Genomic DNA, 14,812 nt, shown 5'->3' on the forward strand with positions numbered 1-14,812 from the left:
ACCAGAAGAAATATTCATCTTTAAATCTTCTGTGTCTCAGAAGTTTTAAGATTGGTTTGAATTTCCGAAGTTCGGCACTTTTCACTATTGCTATAAGATATAAGATATTCTTTCCACTTCATAATTAAAATCACCACATACAACTTCCCTGATATAGTTTCAAAGTGTAAGTTGGAGGAAAGTAAGAATATATTTTGAAGATTTATTATATCATAAGTTATGTCACAGTCCTTTGTCAAATGAATGACAGCTGTGTGATGAGTGCCATTTAACTGCCTGCATTAGCATTTTGTGTTCTGATTGAAAGGCTTAACTGTGGCCATGACAAAGTGAAAATACAGACATAGTATTCTATTCTCTTTTTCAGTTATGCTTTTGGCTTTGGTAACCCGAAAAAAACTCATGCTGGTATTAGGAGAATTCTACATGAGAACCAAAGGAGTGTTTAGAGGTAAAAGCATGCTGTCTTTTCCAAATGCAACTGTTTCAACACATGAGTAAAGTCTCATTTGGTGTCCAAGTTTGTATTTTCTCATTCTAGCCAGCTTTTGCTGAGCGGTGTTGCAATTGCTCAGAAACTGTGACTTTATTATTGCAGCCTACATGTCAGTTTTAAATAACATTTTCCATAAACAGGATTGTTTTGATTAGTGTACCCTAAAGAACACCTGCTGACAAGTGGGCTTTAGAATCTCTTTAAATTACACTCCAATTAGTCCACATGGTAACTGACAGCAGGGTGCTGCCGAGCTCTTCCTTGGCGGGCCTGCCCCAGACAGCCAAGTGCTCAAGCTTAGATTGTGCACTTGCTTGAGAGACTTTATATATTTCTGTAGTTAGGATTAGGATGGTTTTCAAGATTAATTCCACGTAATAAAATTGTGCCCCTGTTGAAGCAAATGATGAAATCTCCTTCTCTCCAAAACAAATGGATGCATGTGGTTAACAAGGGAGCAGGAAGTTTTAAAACTCCTTCATGTGAGCTTTGCTTGGCCACATGGAAAACTTATTTTTCATAACCTGCTAAACATGGCCATCAGCATCTACAGTAGGAAAAAAAACCTGTTATTGAAGGAATGACCAGCAGAGAAAGGGTCGAAGCCTGGGTGCTCCTTTGCCTAGGATGATGGTGAGAAGACACCAAGAGCTTAACTGGCTGGAAAATCCATTGGACTTTTTTTTTTTTTTGCCCTTCACCGGGGCACTCCCAGAAGGGAGACCAGAGTCCTGATTACCTGACAGTATCACAGACAAGATGGGGTCTGTGTGGTGGGGATGTATCTGCAAGGGCTTAGGCATGCTAAGCGTGCAATGACAGCAGAGAAGTAAAATACAAATAACAAACGTTCTCTAAATGTGGACTAATTTAAATGTTAATGTGAGAGTCAGGGCTGTTCTGTGGCAAGTGATGGTTCAGCATGTCAGTTCTCCTTTCTGGCAGCACCAAGTAAGGCAATTAACGTTCATCCAGTTTGTGGTTCCTTCTTCACTGTGTGGCCCTTTTGGTAGCAGTGGGAGGGGGTTGATGATTTGTGTGCCATATGGGCCAACCATATTGTTCCCAACTGTGAGACACTGGTGTGAATCATCATACTATTAAGCCATGGGACTCTTCTGTGGCCTATGGCAGTGCTGCCCTACCTTAGTGTGGCCCATGGTGTGTGAGCAAGCAGGAGCTGCAGCTGCAGACAATTACTGCATCCACTCAGACTAAACAAGGGGCGACCACAGCAGCCTGCCAATCCCAGAGGTAGGAAGTGCTGGCTGGTAGGATGGTGGAGGACATTTTCCCCCTCCAGCTGCCAGGCTGTTTGCCAGGCCATTGCTTTGCACGGCTGGGTGTGCAAAGTGAGCATATTTTAGGTAATTGTGAGTGGCAGGAAAGTGCAGGGAAAGGGGAAAGAGCAAGTTTGGCTTCATAAATGTATAAAAGCTGCTTTCCCTCATGCAATATTGTTTTATTCTCCCTTCAGAGACATGTTTGATGCTGCCTGCGTGGGTTTCAGTGTTTCCTTCGGAGAGAAGAAAGGGGTTTCTGTGCTCTTTGAAGCTGTGTGTGCTGGTCAGACAGGAAGCTGGGGCTTCTGTCAGTCAACAGCACATGCAAAATTTATCAAGTATATTACTTGACAGAGGTTACTCTGTCGTTACAAGCTAACAGGCCTCTGCCAGATAACTTTTTTTTTTTAATGGAAGCATGTGCTGTCAAAGGCAAAGTGTCCATTGATTGATTGCCACAGCTGACCTACGCATACAGAGATCACTGTGTAATAACCCCTTTATCATATATTAACCACCAAATGCTTACTTCAATAATGCTAATGGTCTCACTTAAACCCCCAAAGCCAGGCAAATTGAAAGGGAGAAGCAAAAATGCCATCCTTTCTATAATCTTCACCACATGCAGCAGCAAAAATGGGAGGCTGCAGGCTGGGAGCACTATAGGCTCTGCCATCTGCAAGGACTTGGGTTGGGACAATGCCATTTGGCCCATACGCTGATCTTCCCATGGCAAAATATAGGTGCAAATATATGACTTAGTTTGGTATTCACTGCTGAAGAGTATGCTACTGTTATTACAGTAACACTCTATAACAGTCATGTCCAGGAGATCCTGAACCTGATTACTGCTTGGACTTTTTCAGAAAAATGGTAGGCTTCCTTCCTGAAGGAGTGTCTTGGCATTTAAGATTCCTATCTGTAAAAAATAAAATAGTTGTAGCAGTATTTGTAAAAACTGTGAGGAAATACCTTTCCTATACTACAGGCCAATTTTCAAGATCTCTATCAGCCATTAAAATGCATTATATAATTTCCTTTAGAGACAGCAATATGGGTAGGAAAAAAAGGAGAGTTTTCTTAGGAAGACAAAAAAGCCTGAGTAAGGAAGGGGGAAACAATTGACTGTGTTTACACTGGAGAGAATTGCAGTATTAAAATTTCTAGAAAATAGTAGGATTGAGGGGAAGTACTTCTATTTGAGACTTGGAAGAGCCTTAAAACAACGGAAGTATTATAAAATTGGGAAAAGATATATTTTAATGTTACTGTTCTCAAAAAAAGAAATGACGATTTTTAATTTACTACGAATTCTCCCTTCAAGTATTCTGTGGCTATTAAGATCCTCTACCTAGCTGTAAATGTAGCAGCTATTTAGATGGAGATCAGGAGTAATTTCAATAGCCAGGGGCCAAGAGCTTGTCCCCCTGAGGTCAATGACATAGCTTACTATAATAAACACAGGGCAGCAGGCCGAGAATAATTTCTAGTGTGGAGGTATAGGGTCTTGCAGGCCCTTCTGTCACAGTGTTTCCTGGAACATATGATAAGACTGAAGCTTGGGATGCACAGAAAGATCCTAAGCAAGGAACAAGCCCTGTGAATAATTACTGAAAGAAGCTACTTGTATTTGAGGTTATGTTTAAGAGCAGAGTGGACTTCTGTATCTATTTATTTGTTTGTCTGAGGTTTGGGGGGACATATTCTTTAGCCAAACTGAAATACTACATTTGGTGTGGTCAGGCAAAGTATTTTTGTAATTTCAAACGTAGTTCCAGACACTCTGAATGCATGCACAGTATTAGATCACCTTCACCATATGACAAATAAATTAACTTTTGGAAATTAAGAGTAAAAAAACAACAACAGTCCTATGTTATTAATAGAAGTCTTTTATAAAACAAAAAAGACATTCCTGTCTCACACGTGAAGTATAAAACAAAATAATTTATTAGGATATACAGAGACAAATTATCTGTAATTCATTTGTGATACACACAGTGCTAGTAATAGGTCAGTTGTTCAGCACAGTTACTTCAGTTACAATAACCTTGCAAATTTGTATGTGGAAATGCTTCATTGAGACATGTATTGAAGGTCATTGTGCACTGGGAAAATCTCAAATCAATTTCACATTGTTTCATTCAAGTGACTGTAAGAGAATTAAGGTTCCTATCTGTGTGATTTTTTTTCATGTTTTGTTTGTTCTATGCTTAGTTTTCACCTGAAGTAATTAATGTACCACACCATATATGCCTGTTCATTTTCTTTTGTCAGTTTCATACATTTTCTCTCATAGCTTTAAATAAGAGCTTAAGTTGATATTGTACTCTCTGCAGACAAGCTTTTGTCATCTGTTCCTCTCATAATTACCCAGCATTAAGCATCTTGGAGCCATGCTACCGCTCCTCTCTCCTGGTGCTGTAGGCACTGCTGCTTCCTACCTGTTTCTGCAGTCTACACTGACAGATGCTAGGTCTCAGGACAGTGACTGCAGCCTATCATCTTTGTACTTCTTGTTTCCTTGGAAAACCAGCAAGAACTATTCATGTTATGTCATGGCCTGAACTGATGACTAAGCACATGGTGAAGGGAATGGCTGGCTCAGAAAGCACAGGTGCAAGCAGTTCACCTGTGCTTCCCAGGTGCCTGGAAGGGGTGCACCCTAGATGCACCCCCTACCTGGGCTCAACTCAGGGCTAGCGTCCAATAGGAGAGTGTCTCCTAGATGAAGACCGCTTTCTTAGAAGAAGTGTTCTGTAGCCAGAGACTCTATTGCCAGTTGGGTGAGTTAATCTTTTCTGACATGTAATTATTGATAATTCCAATGACTTTGCCTGGCATCTCAACGAATTTATCAGAAGCAATTTCACTGCTTCAAACAACCAATGCATAACATAGCAGTCACTCTTTCAAAGAGCTTGGTTGTGTTTATCTGAAAAGATTTATTCTTAGTATCCTCTGCTAATGTTCATCCAACAAAGTCTGTCTTCTCAGAATAGCTAGCCATTTCATTCCTGGTGCAAGTGTCTTACAGTACCTGGAAGAGGGAACATTGAAGTGTCCTATGAAAACCAGCTCACACCTGTCACCTTCCTTAAAAATAGCTGTTGAGTCAGCCTTTCTCGTGGTTTCCCACTTGTGCTCTGTGACATTGTGAATAAACAGGGAGTGATTCTGATGGTGCCCTGCAAATTCCTGCAATATTTACGGAGAATCCCATCCATCTGGTCATAGTGATTGATACTCTTCAGTTCCTGCTTATTGTATACTATTTCAACTTTTACATTCAGGCAAAAAACTGTTAAATGCTTGTACTCATACATTTACACATAGTCCTAGTTCCTCCATAGTGGTGATAATTACAGATCATGCTATACTGCTGACATAGGTACTTTCACAACACAGCTGAGGAACGTACAAATATACTGTATGGAACAATTCTGAGATGTGATGAGGTACAGCTGTGTATTAAAATAATCGACCTGTCATTTCTATCCTCTCTTCTGCCCATCTTTGTGAGAGTGTGCCACTGCAAGAGATTCAGGCTCCTCTGATAAGCCTGTTATAACCAGAGACTGATACATTGAAGACCTTTCCATGTGACTTTTGAAACTGAGTACTGAACTTGGGGATATCTCAAGTCCAAAGGAGTCAAACTTTGACTGGAGAAGTTAGAAATGTGGAGTAAGCAATCTTCCAGGTCTGGGGTAAGAGCAGCAGAGACATGGGGAGAAAAGAAGCATGATGCACACTTGGAGAGAGCCAGCTTGAGTGAACAGCCTCGGGAAACAAAATGATGAAAGAGGCCTAGATATGGAAGCAGAATGGTGTTTCAGGATGTGAAGGGCTGCGCATTAATACTGTCACCATAGTGCAAAAGGTGGAAGGGAAGCCTCAGAGAGCTAATAAACAGATGAAAACCTGGCTCGGAGAGGCACCTGGCTCTGTTGCGGGTATTATAGTCAATTTGCACATCTTCCCTCTGAAGAGACTTTTCTAAAAACATCTCTTTGAGAGATAGGTTTGCCAAAAATAACATTTTATCAGCAGCACAGCTTGTCAAAACCAGCATTTTAGCTTGGGCAAGCACTAAGAGTGCAAATAATGTTTTTCCAGGAGCAAAGCTCCTCATATTGGAAGGTACAAGCTGTTAGCACGCTTCTTTACTAGATCCACCCCACCCCCTTTCTTTCTGATAAAATGTTATTTTCATCCATCTCCTCCCCCTAATAAAACATTATTTTTGGAAAGTTCCTGCCCTTCATGAAACAGTGTTTTTCTGAAGCCAAACTCCTGATAAAACTTCACTTTCAGCAAAGCTTTCTCCTTAAATTGCCATGGTCCTTGCTCCTGATAAAAACATTTTCTGTTAAGTCTCTACTTCTGATAAAATGTTACTTTTTCCAAACTTCTGCTCCTGATAAAACATTCATTTTGCCAAGATTGGCTCCTGAGAAAATGTTATGCTTGGCAAGGTCTGTTCCTGATAAAACATTTATTTTTGCCAAACCTCTACTTCTATTAATTTTTTTTCCCTTCAAAATTATTATTATTTCCCCTAAAGCCTCCTTAATGTATGATATTGGATATGACACAACAGTGGGTGACAGTATCGCTTGCCAACCCGTCTTTCATCCACAGCCATGATTGTTAATGGTGAACCCCCTGAAATGCTGACATTGAACGCCTCTTGCTCAATGTGGTTCTTCTGTAAGACCTGGAAGGAACAAGGAAAAAGACATTTGCACCCTTGTGCTGAAAATGGCCTTAGTTATCATATTAGCTCCTCATATATGACAACCCTGTTCTTATTTAAAAGTGAATAAAATCAGACACACCAAATAAGACAAAATACTTATGAGGGTGTTCAGGATTTTTCAGTTCTCTATTTTCAAGCTGTTATAGACAGGAGATCCCTGTCTGTAGAAGTTTACTGCAAACCCTTAGACTCCCAACAGTTTTGTGTCCATTCAAACTTATCCTGCTCAAATTTATGTTGTTAACTGCATACCGTACTACATATTTTTCACAAAAAGATTTCTTCTATAAGCAAGTGTAAAAATACATTTCTGTGGGTGTGAAGTATAGATATGGGTGACTATGCAGAAATCTCACGTGTCTAGCTGGCATGAGAGAGAACTTGGGTAATGCATTCTGGATTACTCTCTCTCTTTGCATTATCATGTGTTAACTCAGTCTGGCAACATTCACTCTGTATCCAAGGCTTCTTTATCAACTTCTGTCAAATCTCACTTAAGAGCAACTAATTAACTGCTTGATGTTTCTCATATTTGCACAGAGCATATTTATCACTTACACATGTTTTTAGGGTACTGTGGCACACCGTGCATGAGGAAAAGACAAGGACCTGATTGTCTAGGTTGAAGAAGAGAAACCTCACATCCCTAAATGCTGTCTTCAACTACCTGAAGAGTACTATACAGAAGATGAATCCAGACCCTTCTCAGAAAAGCACCTCTGCAAGGTGCAATGAGCACAAATTGCAGCAAGCAATTTTCCACCTAAAGGGAAGAGTAAATGTCACACTGAGAATGGTCAAACACTGAGACAGGTACACAAAGAGGCTGTGGAGTATCTGTTCTAGGAAACATTCAGAGCAGATACAGTAACCCAAAATTGAATATAGTCCCACTTTGAGAAGAAGATTAGTCCAGATGATCTCCACAAATTTGAATATACAATTTTGAGTGTACAACAATTTATACACCAAAACTGCAACTTAGACTATTAATAGAGTGTTTTCTTCAAAGCGAATTTATCTTCAGCTGCACTGAATGTTAGACCATAGCCGATTTGTTCTACTTACAGTCTTACCAGATAGTTTCTCAATTTAGTTGTGCTTTAAATGTCTTAGTCTCCTGAAGATGGAAGACAGTAGGCAATTCATGCAAAGAGGCATGAATCTTGATTAAATATCTAATTTAGGAAGTTTCATGGGGTTTAGAGATGTCAAATCTAAGTGTTACCTCAAAGAGAATGTGGTAACCTGAGACCACCCTTCATGGAGGGCGTCGAAGTATGTGGGTAATGACAGATAAAATGGCAGCAGCGCCTTTTCCAGCAGCAAATCATGCTTTAATCAGTTCAAGCCAGTCAATAAGCCGCATTTTCAGGAATGCACACTAAATCTGAAATGAAATTTTGGTGGCAAGATGAGTTGCTCTCTTTTACCTCACGGCTGTTTCTAAGAAGAAGAACTGCTTTGTGGATTTGTTCTGGTATGTTTTTTTTTTTATTGTTTTGGGGTTGCAGTGTCTAAATTCATTCAGTTTGACTCTTGTGCTGTGACAGCTGATTTGGAGTGAGGGCAGAAAGACACAAGTATCACATTCATTCTCTTATCCTGTTTGCTGTTCTCACTCCCAGGTTTAGAGACACCAAGATCTAGAGCTAGTGCAGTATGATTGTGTGACAATCTTCCTATCACACAGATTAATTTAAGTACTAATCTCACAAAACTCCAGCTGGTAATGTAATCTGCACTGCTGAGTACTAGACAGCCAGAAAACCTTCTTATATATTCTGCATAACAAACCTGAAGAGTAACATAGCAGCAACATCCACTGGCCCTGAACTCATCTCAGTTTACCAGCCACTGGGCTCAGTAACACGTCAGCCTTGGTAGTAATAAGTTATGAAACAAACAAACAAAAAAATCCCTTGGCTCAGTATATTTCACTGCTTCCCTAATAGGGTGAAAGCATTTTGTCCTTTCAGTTTAACACAAGTTAGTAGTGTTAATTTTTTGAATAAAAAGCTGAAACCATAGACGTGTCTTACTACCAAGGAGCTGAAGTAATTAATAGTCCCTTTCTAGCTTTCTTGCACTTTTGATTTTAACAAAGTGACAGTGAACAAGCTGTAGTGACATGCAAATCCTTAAGTCGTTAACCTGAAAAGCATGAGAGCACTACCTACATTCCATAAAAGGGACTGGAAAATCAGTGTTGATCCTTCCTCTCTCGCCACACCTCAGCAGATGCAGGTGTTGTTCTGAAAATAGAGTAAAACTTCACATTTTTTTAGAACTAGACCAGAGCACAACATTAATCCCTCACTTTAGATTAGCAAATGTAATGATCCTTGTCTGCTTTCATTTGTGTTATCTTTTCATCCCAGAAGGGGAGTATTTTCTTGCCAAGAGAAGGAAAAAACTAAAATGTTTTCCCGGTTACGTCATAGCAACAAACCTCAGATCCACTACATGAGAGAATAGCATAAGAGAAATGTTAACAAGCCAGTAATAATGATGAACAGGAGTACAATCTAACAGCCCTTACACTGCGATGAATTTTCTGAAAGAATAAGGAGGTTCTAATGCAGCTCTGGGTTGGGATGCCATATACTGTGATGCTGAACTTTGAGTACCAAGTTAATGATCTGAAGATACCCCAAATGCCCCTTCTGAAAATACTGGCCATTGATTTTCTACGCTGACATTTAAGTTAAAGTCACGCTAACCCCAGAAAAAAGGGCAAAGAGAGTCCTATTAAACCTTTATAAACCTTTTTTGTTATTCTTCTCTAAGATATGGCCTCTGGTCAGACAGACTATATGTCCTTCTAGTATTTCCAAAATGTAAACCCGTGTTTAAGGACATTGTTCAGGTTCCTCAAACTTTTTTTCTCAGTGTCCACAATTCCACATAAAACACAATTGTTCAAATATAGCCTTGTTTGCCTCCTCAGAATTTTTCTTCCCAAAAATGGGGAATGTAAATCAGTATAATGTGGTTTTTTTAATGTATCTTCACAAGGTATTTTCATATCATTTTCGTAAAACACAGTAAAGTACAAAGCCATTATAATTTTCTCCAACATTCACAGTCTTGCCTTCTGAATTCAACCTTTGGGTTCTACAGAGGTCTCTACCTCACAGTAGGAGTTAGTTTCCCTGAAATCTCTTTATGATTCATGTTGTTGATCTATTTTAAGAAAGCCATTCCATTTCCAAAAATCAGTCACTTCTGACATCCCCTGCCATGTTCACCTGCCACTCCTGGCTGCTTTTCAGCAGCTAATTTGCACACCACATAAGCGTTCAACGATTTGCAGTTAAACTAAGAGACTAGTACAAGTCATAGCTGGTGACCTTTCTGTTAATGATGTTAACAGTTTAAGAGGTATTCTTTTAAAGAGAAAGGGGAAAAAAATACTTGCAATACTAGATTGCGTTTGCTTAGGACCCATGCACCAGGCCCTGACTCATTTACTATTCTAAATGGCTGAAGTCACAAATATGTTGTGCTCAAAATATTAGAACCATAAATAAAGCCATTAATGCTTATGTGGTTTTCTAGGAAAGCTTTACTAAGAGATTTCCTTTTTCTGTCAATCCCTGTAGTAGACAGAAGTATAGAGGCACCCAATCTCTGTCTAGACGCAGCGTCCCTAATGTCATACACATAACGTTTGTATTGCATTTTTCTACAGTAATATAACTAGTCCCCAAACAACACTGCACTAGTAAGAAGATAGGAAATGTCTAGCTCCACACCCCAGGTCATATCTCTTCACTTTGGAAGAAAGATAAATAAAATAAAAGGAGGTCACTGTTAAAAACAACAAGCTTGTTCTGAGAAAGTAAAAGAGAATGAAAACCTTTTGATTTTCTCTGTAGTAAATAACCATATGAGAGAAGTATCACTGGAAGTGTTTTTGCACTGTTAGGGCACAATCTGATTGCAATTTGTAGGCTGTGAGTTCTCCACCCAATGAAACCAGTTGCCAAGTCATTTCTCATTCGTGGAGGAAACGAAACATTGACACAGAAAAGCAAGCCTCTGCCACTTCTCATAAACATTTAATGAAGGGACCAGGTAAAAATAATTTGAACTGATACAGACTTACTGGTGCTACTTAAGAACTAAGAATTATTCTGTTAGCCAGAGAAAAAAATTTCCTTCCTTCCTTTGGAAAGCTGGAGAAAAAGACTTTGTCCCTGGGCATGCAAGCATTGAACAGAAGGTGACCAGTGGCTGGATTAACCATGACAGAGCACTGGAACAGGCTGCCCAGGGGGACTGTGGAGTCTCCTTCTCTGGAGATATTCAATACCCGCCTTGACACCTACCAGTGTGACCTGGTGTAGGGAACCTGCTTTGGCAGGGGGGTTGGACTCCATGATCTCAGGAGGTCCCTTCCAACCCCTGCAACTCTGTGATTCTGTGAAGCATGAACATTGGTGCAGATGCTTGAGTGTCTGTAATATCGAGTGTAGGCCTGGCTCAGGCCACTTTGCAGGTAGCACAGATGGTCCTCTGTGCCCTCAGGTCAACATGGCTCCAAATTTCCTAGAGTATGAATTTTCATGACTTACAAGCTGTGGGGCTAGTAAAGAGTTATAACTGTACAGGTTAACAGCATTATATTTTGACTATTCCCTGCTACTGTTAATTGCTCTGAAATTTTAGCATGGGAAAGGTATCCCAGAACACAGGACAGCTGCTTGTAGTGACTGTTTTAACAAAGTCAAAAACACATCCCGAAGCCAAAGTGAGTATTAGGTTGCTTCTCCTTACATTTTGCAATATACCATATGGAGGTTGTAACTATTTTATTTTCAGTTGATGATATTCATCAGAATAAGTTCTAGACTGGGGACAAAGAAGTTAAGGTGCACTGTAAGAAAGCAGGGGTGTCCTAGGACTGCAATGGAAGATGAACAATCTAACAGTAATATGTGTTAATGTGAGGCAGTTTAAAAAGACAAAACACAGACACGTTTGTGTATGCTTTTGTAGCTTTTTTAAATTTTATTTTATTTTATTTTATTTAAACATATTTCAACAGAACTAAGACTGGAAAAGGATAACTATAGTAGCTAAGCAGCTAAGGTGATAATACCCTAGGACCTTACTGGTATATTTCTTGCTGAAGCTTGAACACACTTATCTCGTTGGAAAAGCTATAGTGCCTAATCTGTAGGATAGTAGAAGAGATAGTGACACAGTAAGTATTTCTGTGGTAAAATATAAAGCAGGAAAAGTCCATTATTGTCATGAAGAAATAACTTCTGTTCAGAGAATTGATTTGAAAACTAGTCCGGTTTAAAATAACCAGTGACTTATAGCAATAGAACACATGGAGAGTTGAAAGCTTCAGTTGTTCTAGAAAAAGAGAAATCATGGGGACTTTCCTTATGCTAGAAGTGGAAAGAAGTCTCTCAAGTGCAATTGACCAGAATCCTTATTGGCAAACATTAATGCACTAAGTTATATCAGCATTGAGACATTCATAAGCAGCACAGACGGTCTGTGAGAAGATCCAGTAAAAGAATGGAAAAAGAGAGAGGACAGTCGATTCCTTGTTGCCTGATACTGGCAGGTGGGCCAGCATGATCAGAGAGAAGCAGTTCTCTTTCTTGACATCTGAGGATCTGCCTCTGAGCAAATCTGGAGGTGCTGAACTAACCTTTTCTTCTCATTCTTCTTCTTCGCTCTCTTCTTTTTTTTTTTTTTTTTTTTTTTTTTTTTTTTTTTTTTTTTTTCTCCTCTCTCTTTTTGGGTTACAAACCTGGCACCTGTGCCATTTTTTCCTGCATCTGTTATTCATGGTGGCTTGTCTGCACCTTCTCATTCTGCCACTCATCTGAACCTTTTAAATGCTCCCAGCTTACCGCCAAACCTCCCTAGGCAATGCAGAGAAGGTGTTTGTAGCTTTCAAGAAAACCTTTATTCGTGTTGCACCTGCAACAGTCACAAAAAGAAATAATGAGCAATTTGTTCACATGATTTTCAACAAAAAAGCAGTCCATCAGCTTCTAAGAGAACAGACTTTTCTAAGAGCTTTAATTGCACAGCATAAAGAATTTACTGGAAAGAAAAAGGGACTCTCAGAAGGTTGTTTGTTCACCATGGAGTATTCAAGTTCTTCTGGAGACCACATATAACTTACTAAAAAGCTTAGCAATATTTTATTATTTTCTTTTCAGAAGTGTAAAAAAAAAAATACTTTAAAGTACATATATGGACTGACCACAGATTTACTGCCACTGGCTTTTTTGTAAGGCAGCCGGAATGAGGCTGCTCATGTACATAAACGAGTCCAGCTGGTACATTTACTGGCAGCTTTATAGGAACACCTCCAGAACTGTTGAATGCTTGTGAAAGGTTGGGTATCAAACAAGCTGTAGTGGACATGTGGGCCAGTTGATGGGCAAGGCACTATAAACCTATCCATAACTAGTGCAGCTGTGACTATAAAGCTTTTCAGAAAACCTCCCAAAAATCAGACACACAAACATTTAATGAATTTCAAATGAAAATCTTGGAATGCTTAGAGGGACCACATAATGATTTGGGAGAGTCCATTACAGGTCACACTTACAGCAAGAAGTGAGGTTTAGTAGTCAATAGATTTTGTTGCTTCCTTTAATCAGCCTCAATTAAAATTTCCCAGCTACAATTAAATTTCTCCTATTTTTAAAATAACATTTCAGAGGGCAGCCTGGTCTTAATATCAAAAAAGCCAAGGAGACCTCTTTAATATTGCTGCCAAGAGAGTGGTAGCATTGTAGTACAAAGACAAGCTTTGCATATTTGTGTTAAACAGAAAAAGTTAAACCATTTGCCTCATGTGTAATAAATGCCTATCTAAAATTTATTCCCTCTCTAGCAGTGAAGTGCCTACATCTGGCCATTGCAGTGCCCCTTAATGAAATTTTATGTTCTCGGAATCAATTGTTTTGCTTTATTTATTTCTTATCAAGCACCACCACTTGGAAGCAGATCCTGAAAAATGATTGCAATACTTTATTGTCTGAGTTTTTTAGATTCTTCCTTTACCTGAATAGGTAAGTTGGAACTCATTAATTTCTATATATAGCATATATATCTGGTATTTCTGGATGCATTGGTCATTTCTTGAAAAGCCTAAGATAACTGTAGGGGAAAAATGAGTACTGAAGTCTATACCAATGAGAAGCAGCTTTTAAGAATAATTTAGACCCTTTCAATTATGAACATGAAATACTTTATGAACAGTGGAAACTTCCTATTCTCACTCAAACAACCTGGTCTGAGGCATATCTGACGACAGTTCTGTTCTCCCAGTTGGCTGAAGAATGCCTGAAGCAATACTGCTGAGGGAGTTGAAGTTACCCTGAGGACTGCCATTAAGATTAAAAAGCTCTGAAAACGGAACTGGTCTAAAGCAGCCAGGAGTAGTCTTTATAAAAAAAAGAAAAGAAAACATGTTTTTGGGTCCTTTCTGATTGTGTTACATTATGGGAAATGGCTATGTTCCATCCTTATCTGGACTGCTCTGTTAACACATCTTCAGACACATCTGTATTTGGAAGTTGGAGGGAGAGCATCTCCATAAACCATGAGCTGGTGTTCAAGCACTGTGCAGAGCACCTTCTCCATTGCAGTTCTGCTGACCCCACATATTTCAGTGCAGACTATTTTCACATCATAAAATGTCCAGAAACAGAAAGGTTGATGAAATCATATTAGGAATATCTTCTTCAGGGTAAGCTGAGCACTCGCTTTGGATTACACTGATACACTACAGTCATCAACTTCTAACCAGGGTAGAGATGCTAGTAGTTTGAAAGAGACAAAGACAGCTGCAGAATATCTATTTATTTGGATTTAATGTGGTGGGTGTTTTTTTCATGAAGCAAAGGCTGGGTTTACTCCCTGAAACCAGAATGTAGAATCGATGTCAGGCAATTTTGTAAAGAAGCCCACTGATGAGCTGCTCCCAGAAATACAGTACTGCTTTATTTGATGCCATGCAGTAGCTTTTTAGCTACTCAAACCTGCCCTACAGATTATGGGCTTCTTCTGTAACAGATAGGTACCAAGAAAATACGTAAACTTTGTAAGCAACACTTTCTATTTACTTGACTTTTTTAGCCCTATTTTTTTCTCCCCCCATATCCTGCTGATCAATGGTATCCATTTTTAGTTTCCATTTGACTCAGTTACAAGCACTACAGGTAAAATCGTTCTTTTCCCTTAGGGCTCCATACTCTGGCAGAATGGAAAGAAAGGGAGAAAAGT

Source organism: Excalfactoria chinensis, chromosome 3 (assembly GCF_039878825.1).
Source record: "Excalfactoria chinensis isolate bCotChi1 chromosome 3, bCotChi1.hap2, whole genome shotgun sequence".
NCBI lineage: Eukaryota > Metazoa > Chordata > Aves > Galliformes > Phasianidae > Excalfactoria > Excalfactoria chinensis.